The following is a 9440-nucleotide window of genomic DNA, read 5'->3' on the forward strand; positions in this document are numbered from 1 at the left end:
CCGCATGCTGTGAGCCGTTCGTAATAAGCCCCTTGAAGTGTTATCATTCGCGATCATGATGAATGAGAATGTGATAAAATTCTTCGCACTGAACACAATTCATGCCTAGGATCTCAACTAACACGTTATGGTCAAATTATATCAATGTAAAAAAGCTTGCTAATAAAGCGAGCGTTCTTACGCAACTGCAGTAGATATTGATTTTTAGTACCTACGTACAGTGGCGTAGCCGGGATAGTTTCATTATATTTCGGGGGTCCGGACCCCAATCCCGAAATATCATAATTTACAAAATATTTCTTAAACAAATGAAGTATATTCGAAAGTATGAAAAATGTTAAAATTTAAAAATGTACTATGAAAAGTGTTAAAATTAGTTTAAAACCCATTAATAATAGCACCCTGTTTTTTTTCCTCTCTGGTTTTGGACCCCCCGAACGAAATTCCTAGCTACGCCACTGCCAGCGTAGTATTCAGTGAGCATTATATATTCCTCTTAAGCTTAGAAAGGGAAAATGCAGTCACACCTTATTTAAAATTCAAAACTTAGGTTGAGTAATTAGGTTAATTATATACATTCCTGTTCCTGTACATGGCTTTCACAACAATCGTTTTGAATCGGTTGTTAAAGTCTATCTATGTCACGCGGGGGTTCTGTGTTCAATGCTTCACATGAACCTAAAAGTTCGATGTATTTCAATAGAAAATGTTTTTAAGAAAACGTTTATTTCAGTGCGGTATTTGTTTTGGGTATTTTTCGGACATTCCTGATGATAATGCCACTCTCGGATTTTTCTATCGTTCGTATGATTTTTTACAGCGACACGTTATACATTTCTAGTGAATCAAGTCAAGTATCTTTCATTTCTGTCGGTTTACACTGTTCCCCAATATTTTTATTATTTATTGGTTTCAATTCCATTGCAGATGGCCACTTTTACCATTTTTAACCAGAGTCATATTTTACGCGCATTTATTTATTCATTCACTTATTTATTAGTAAGTTTTTTTTAATTCCAAAAATCTATTACATGCACAACAACCGCGTGATTGCCTGCTGATACCGATGCAATTGGTAGGGGGAGGAATTTATTCAATCAGTCGACCTCATGGCTCGACTCCAACCAAGGGCGCAGCTGGGAATTAAGACTAGGGTGGGTTTTAGGCACAAAATACTGGGGGTGTGGAATACCCGCCATGGTAAGCGGGAGGGCACTCATTTAGAAAATTTTCAAGATAAATGGTTCAAATAGTGAGTTTTACGGCTTTCTGAGGGATATTTTATCAATCCTTACACTATTCTATTAGTAAAATTAATCCACTTAAGTGAAATGGATTAAAATGAAAAATTTCTCTGAGCTCTGGGGGGGTTTATCCCCCAAACCCCCCGCCCCCCCCCTCGCTGCGCCACTGACTCCATCAGTTACAGCGTGAACTGAAATTGGCCTGCGTGCTATCTGGTACCTCAGCTGATGTGTGATACCCGATTCAAGTGACTGATATTCTGTGAAAGATCCGTGGTCGAGGGGAAGAGGGATTGTGGCCTCACCTGGGACAGGTGCAATAAAAACCCAAAGTCAAGCGAAGTCCGTACATGATGGTGGACTAGTTTCAGATCACCTGCATCATAGGACGATTTCCAATACTGTGAGTAATTACCTTAGTTTTTTTCGCTTACCTCCATACTTCTGTCCATTTGTACATGTATTCCAGACAATAGAACTTACATTTATTGATAACAAGGACTACTCCTTCGATCACGCTAAATTACATGCCATCATTCACACAAATATATTCACCTAATCACGCAAAATCATTCACATTACAGCGTCTAATTCATTCTAAAGAACACTCATGGAACTAAATCAAATACCTTCATTCAGCCTTAGTTATATACTCTCAGGCACAAAAAAAACATAATTTACTCTTACCAGTTAAATTCTATTTACCCTCAACCAGACTAAACTACATGCTCACACTACACTAATTTAAGTACACTCATTCAAACTGATAAATATATATGTAATGCCATCTCACTAACTTCCATTCACTCATTCACACTTTAATATACACTCTCATTCATTCTAAACTACATTTTCATCGCACTTTTTACATGCTCGCATTCACACTAAAAAATATATTGATACAAGTAACTTAGGCACACTCATTCGCACTTAATGTAATCCCATTCACACTAATTACAACACACATTGCACTAAATTACATACACTAAAAATACATAATATCATCTCAATGATTTACATGCAATGATTCACAATTAATCAAATACGCTAATTTATACTGAAAAACACCCTCATTACCATAAATTAAATGCTCTAATTCGTGCTAAAAAATACAATGTCAGCTTCCTAACTTTCATACACTCATTCACACTGCATTATAAATTACTGCAAATTGGTCAAGGATAACGTAGAGAGGAAATAAAAATACGAACTTTTGAGAATTTATTTCTCACAGAAATGCATAAAATTAGTTATCATTAAAAGTAAAATACAATTAAATTGACAAATTACGAATTTAAATAACGTTTCCAGGAATTATAAAATATATGTAATATACAATTCATAATTCTCGCTTTTGAAAGTTACCCATGAAAGTATATATTTTATTGAAAATAACAAGACCAAAAAAAAACAGAAAAACAAATAATACAATGTTTCCGCAACGCAGATATAAAAAAAAGGAATTTGAAATTATTATCTCCGTCGTTAGACATGCATAAATACAAATGTTTAAATTAGCTAATGGCGCCTCATTGAATTATATTGATGAAAATAAGGAAAACACTGACATTGAATAATACCAAGTGCATTGGTTTTTGTCGGCGAAGATAATCAGTTAAAATTAGGAATCTAAAATTATTTTTTCCTCCAATAAACACATGAATAATGTAGATAATTACCACAGTAAATTATGGCTCTTTGATTATTTAATAATGTGATTATGTAATAAATATGACTAATATATATGCAATGTATTCTGTAAGGCCTACATAGTATAAATGGGCAGTTTTGATTTTTTCCGCAGAAAGAATGAAGTAAAGAAACACTCGGAGTGAAATGTTGGTAAATCATAGAATTATATTGTAAATAAAAAGGTTTACACACTCAAAACAATTTATTGCACATTGAATTGAAATACATTATATTACGGGCTAATTTAACCATAGGAATCAGAAATTATTTATGGCATGGAATTCAATTGATATTTAAAAAAAAAAGAAACACTTACAATTACGACAAATATAAATAATATAAAAAATATAAACGAATTCGTATACACTTCGATACAAAAGTCACCAACTGCATTAGCCAGCGGAAAGTCATGCGCTAAAACTAGTTCACCAATTTTAGATATTGAAATCATCAAAGCAGTTTGCATAAACTCATTGAACTCGACAAATGCTAAAAATGAAAAACCAGCAGGTAAACTGCCGAGCAAAATATGAAAGTTTGTTTTAAATAACCATGGCAACCTCGTTGAAACATGACTGTCCGCTGTTACACCCCCTCTCCACGTTGAGGACGCAGTTGGATTTGAGGGGGACATGCACTACACTACCATCTACTCTACCCAAGTTCTGCGATAGAAACAAGCACTACTTCAGCCATCCCATAAAATGGCTTCCTCCAATGTAAACTAAATGTCACTTTCATTCACACCAAATATATTAAACCTTCATTCACACTCAGTAACACAAGGCCATTCGCAATAAACAAAATACCATCATTCACACATACAACATACGTCATTCAAACAAAATATACCCTCATTCATAGCAAATAAAATACCTCATTCACACGAAATAGCATAATTTTATCAATGTAAATATCATACTTAATTCACATCATAAAGCATTCCACATTCACACGAAATAACATACCTCATTCACATCACATAAGACACCACATTCAGACTATATAATATAACCACATTCACACGAATATTATACCACATTCACACGAACAATATACCTCATTCATAGGAAATAGCATACATCATTCAGACTAAATTATGTACCCTCATTCATTCGAATAATATATCACATTCACACGAAATAGCATACATCATTCAGACTAAAGGATATACCCTCATTCGTTCGAATAATACACCACATTCACACAAATAATATACCCCATTCACACAAACAATATACCTCATTCACAGGAAATAGCATACATCATTCCGACTAATTAATATACCTTCATTCACACGAATAATATACCTCAGTCACACAATATAACAATTCACATTCACACGAAAAAACACACATCATTCGCATAAAAAAACTACTTCATTCACACGAATACCATACTCATTTTTACTATATTACACCCTCATTCAAACGAAGAAAACATACCTCATTCACATCATACAACATCCCGCATTCACACGAAATAGCATACTTAATTCGCACGAAATAGCGTACCTCATTCAGACTTCTTAAAATACTATCATTCACACCAAGTAACAACGTCATTCACAATAAATAACACACACTCATTCACAGTAAAGCACGTCATATAACCCACACGTACTCATTTACTCTCATACAAATATACCAAATACCATTCTCACATTCACACATAATCCCATTCTCCCATACAATATAAATCTCATTCACTCATTGACACAAATTGAATAAAATTTATCAAAAAATATAAAAAGGCGAATACAATTGAAATAGACAAAAACTATTAAAGAAATTATAAACTAAGTCTTCAGTCTTCGGATCGCCGCCATTCTTCATCTCTTGAGTCTTCAAATGGGTCACATGTTCCCATTGTGTCTTCATCACTTCTCAGCCTATACAATTCGTTTCCTTCTTCATATCGCCGAGTTCCTCAGTCACTTCAATTGGTCAATGTAGAGGCATTCCACGTTAATTATATTCCTAAATCTGCTTCTTCAAGATCCTGTTGAAAAACAAACATCCAATGTACTCAACAATGAGGTAGAAAGGTCTCCTTGTACGGCATAAACGTTATTATTCTTCACATAACCAAGTGGAAAAATTAAGAATATAATTGAAAGTAAAAAAGGGTTTGACTCACATGATTAAGTTCTATAAATAAAGGAATGGATGTCGAAATAAAAAAAAACTTATTCAGTGTCGTCGCTGAATATTAGGTCCTTGCTAAAAATTTGGTATTATCTAAAAGGATTATTTTATCATTCATGAAAAAATCAGCAAAACGAAGACAAGGGTAAAAAAGGTCTACGAAAAGTATTTGAATAAACTAATTTTTATCTAATGGGGCTGGTAGGATATCTTTTACTAAGCGTAAAAAATATACTCTCAGGATTAAATAGAAATGGATGGCACCATGAGAGGGGAAAATTCAGCTGAAATATTCAATTATGCCCCAAGCCATTAGGGTCAATATGATAGAGTAGCAAATGATATTAACGTACGCAAGGATTAACTGACATTTTAACAGCTAGAAAAATATATAAAATGCACCTGTCAAAATACTGAACAACAAAACATGAACCATACCGATTGGAAAAATTAAGATTCACTGTTACAGGATGGAAAAATATGATAATCAAAACATTCTGATGATAATATTACAAAAAAATCAAATATCATTAAAAAAAGACGCATAAAACAAAAGAAAGTGAACATCCTGATACTTCCAAATTTTACTTGTAGTCTCGTTAATGGCGTGAGAGTCAATTGAATCAAATTAGATTTTTTGCACGAAATTTATTTTACCTTAGAACATGTGGTATAAATCATCATCTTGGATCAAATGGATACGAAAAATATGGCTTTCTTGGAGTGAATATTAATTTTTCATTTTTCAGCCCCAGGATTAGTGCTTTTACTATTCTTCGTTAAAAATCTCTGGAAACCATTATAAATGCACTACATGATCATTTATATTTTGCCAAAAATTAGATACTTTGAGAGGTGCTATAAAATATTTTCCTGACCTGCTTTACTAAATAATATTAATTTTTATACGTTATTTACAGTTCTATCGCACATAGTTATTACCCTTCATGTGATTTAAAAATAATAAAATAGAGTCATACTATTTTTTATACATTATGTGTTTTATGGCACCGTTAAAGAAATTAATGCCAAATGAAGCTACAATGAAACCTCTTCCCAACCACAACAAAAGATCGATTAATGGGCACCTTTAAATATCATTTACGGAAAACAGATAGACTTTTCGGCTCAGCATTCCGCGGAAATAGATTCTCCAGATCAAATCACGTATACAGTATTCGTCATTCTATTTTGGGAAAGGTTAAAAAATACTACCGGAAGGCTGGACGACGGTTGAGAATTAATTCTCCATCGATGAATAGCGGAGGGCGACTATAAAATCACGCACGACACTGGTTTAGCGAAAAATATTTTTTTAACTTCCGAAACATCGAACTGAAAATTTCAAGAAAACAGAAAAGCATGCACTTGATGATCAATTTTTAAAGGCTGCCGATCTTATTAACAAAAATATGGAAAAACAATGAGCAAAAATAGGACAGTTTAATAAAAATTCGTAGGTACTTTTTATTCGGTCAACGCTCATTTTAGCAGGAATTAATTCAGCTGACAGGAATACTACCAAACTTATGCTGAACTGGATTTCGGATATCCATCCCGACTGGATGAATAACTATGGTACCTATTGACGGTAACCGTAACTGATATTACGGAGAAATCTGAAGAATGATTTTAATTCTATTTCAATTATTGTAATTTCGTTATTTAATTCTCCTTTCCATACACTCTAAAAAAAACGGCAAAAATTGAGGAAATTATAAGGTCTCCGAATAAAAATCCGCCATTTCCTGGAACACTTGTCTCGTTCCAAAGGTATCCGATCAACTGCCATATACCACAACGAACTAGTCCAAAAAAAATAATATTACCGCATTTAACCAGGATAAAAGAAATTTCTTCCACTTTTTAAAAAATATTCACACTTTTAATTAACTAACGGGCACACAGAAAAAGCGGAATGGAATGATTTTCTTACCTTTTGTGGTTAACTATCCTGTGAAATATCGCATTCCGGATTAGCGTGATTTTTCCAACGGCTTCCTACCCACATCTTCCAAGATCAAATGACCAGCAGCTGAAGAGAGAGAAATGGGAATTGAATTTCCTCCGTGGATTCACATAAGCTCCATGAAAATGCACTGAGATTTATTGGGACGCAAAAAAACACTTTATATGCAGCCGTGTGCTAATTGTAAGTAACGGCATAAAAAGCGCGTGTCTTACCTCTTCACGAAAAATTAAAAAGGTGATTCATTTCGATAGAGAGGAATGATAATATAAATCTAATTTTCAGGGGAATATGGAGAAATTTCTTCAGAGTGGTTTACTAAGTTATTGAATAAATGGTGACCTGAAGCCTGAAGACAACTTACACCTATGTTTCAAAGCATTAAACTGAGGTCTGTGAAAAATAGATTTTAAGTTATTTCCATTGGATCACTATGTAGGCAACAGTATAAATGTTATCTACGCATTCAAAGCTATTCAAGCTTACTCAACACAAATAAAAAAGTTATGTTCCGAAAATAACTACTTTAGGAAATTTTTTTGGGTAAGAGTCAAATTCATTAACAAGGAATGGAAAACATCTTGAATATGATTCATGATTCAACAGATTAATGCAGTGAATGCGAATTCAAACGCTCTTAAGAAAATTGAAAAAAAACTGATTATATTCAGGAATCGTGGCATGCGAACGTGTGTCACACAAAGACGTTTAAAAAAGGATGAATTTAAATTTCTTTTTAAGCAAGGAGAACAAAAGATGTCTTCTTTTAATGGCGCAGAAATGGCAAGAAATGAGGTAAGTATCCCAAATGGTATAATATGCATCAAAAAAAAATGTACAATCATTCGGATACAGTAAAAAGAGGATTAAAATTTAAAAAATAACCAACTGAAAACTAAGTTGAAACAGTAATTGGTTGTCGAGAACTCATATTGAGTATAACTGTATAACAGTTTATTATTCAAGCTTCGATTTCTAGAGCGACTTCAGTTTTAATGGTACTCGGCACGAGAAAATAGAAACAGTTACAATTTGATTCGGAAACTTAGCAGCAAATAGGTTCATGGGAAACACTTACGTTCACCCGCCCACCAAACGCAATTATATCACCCTCATAATGTGGTAAAATATAAACATAGAAACAACATTCATAAGAGCAAAAGAGAAATGTATTTTAAAACTTGATTCTTACCGATCTCCATATGAAGAAATTCCTGGTTCATTTTCTCACGTCCCATCTTCAGTTAACTGATTGTCTCAATCTTCAGACGTCTTCATAGCTTCGGCCACGGAAAAATCCTGAGCCTAGGGAGAGAGCGGGTTAGTACATACAAGATAAATAAATGACCCTTCCCCCAAGGAATAGCATACGCTCCACTACAATATACGGGAAGTCACCATTACACAAGGAGGAAATCACCACTTTTCCATCCAAGTGACACAGTTCCAATCCCATACACTGCAATGGTTTAAAGCGCATGCCAGACCTCGGCTCGACACAAAAAAAACTAAAATTAACGCAAGCTAAAAATCCTAGCCTTACTCGACGCAATCATCACGGCCCTAAAGGCCCAAAAGCTAACCTAGTTTTGAAGCTGGGGTCCTCTTCACGTGAAGTTCTGATGACCTAATCCTGGGGAGAGAGGGAGAGAGTACATACAAGGAAAATAAATAACCCTTCCCCCAAGGAATAGCATACGCCCCACTACAATATACGGGAAGTCACCATGACACAAGGAGGAAATCACCACTTTTCCATCCAAGTGACACAGTTCCAATCCCATACACTGCAATGGTTTACAGCGCATGCCAGACCTCGGTTCGACACGAAAAAAACTAAAATTAACGCAAGCTAAAAATCCTAGCCTTAATCGACGCAATCATCACGGCCCTAAAGGCCCAAAAGCTAACCTAGTTTTGAAGCTGGGGTCCTCTTCACGTGAAGTTCTGATGACCTAATCCTGGGGAGAGAGGGAGAGAGTACATACAAGGAAAATAAATAACCCTTCCCCCAAGGAATAGCATACGCCCCACTACAATATACGGGAAGTCACCATGACACAAGGAGGAAATCACCACTTTTCCATCCAAGTGACACAGTTCCAATCCCATACACTGCAATGGTTTAAAGCGCATGCCAGACCTCGGCTCGACACAAACAAAAACTAAAATTAACGCAAGCTAAAAATCCTAGCCTTACTCGACGCAATCATCACGGCCCTAAAGGCCCAAAAGCTAACCTAGTTTTGAAGCTGGGGTCCTCTTCACGTGAAGTTCTGATGACCTAATCCTGGGGAGAGAGGGAGAGAGTACATACAAGGAAAATAAATAACCCTTCCCCCAAGGAATAGCATACGCCCCACTACAATATACGGGAAGTCACCATGA

General features: G+C 34.9%; 1 long non-coding RNA gene across 1 annotated transcript; it reads right to left on the reverse strand.

The window, feature by feature from the left end:
* Nucleotides 1-3014: 3014 nt before the first annotated feature.
* On the reverse strand, nucleotides 3015-8594 carry LOC124162465. Its single transcript, XR_006865581.1, has 3 exons — nucleotides 8245-8594; nucleotides 7020-7118; nucleotides 3015-4937 (listed from the first exon to the last, which is right to left on the reverse strand). It is a non-coding gene; the product is annotated as an uncharacterized LOC124162465 (long non-coding RNA).
* Nucleotides 8595-9440: the final 846 nt, after the last annotated feature.

This window comes from Ischnura elegans, chromosome 7 (genome assembly GCF_921293095.1).
Source record: "Ischnura elegans chromosome 7, ioIscEleg1.1, whole genome shotgun sequence".
NCBI classification, from domain to species: domain Eukaryota; kingdom Metazoa; phylum Arthropoda; class Insecta; order Odonata; family Coenagrionidae; genus Ischnura; species Ischnura elegans.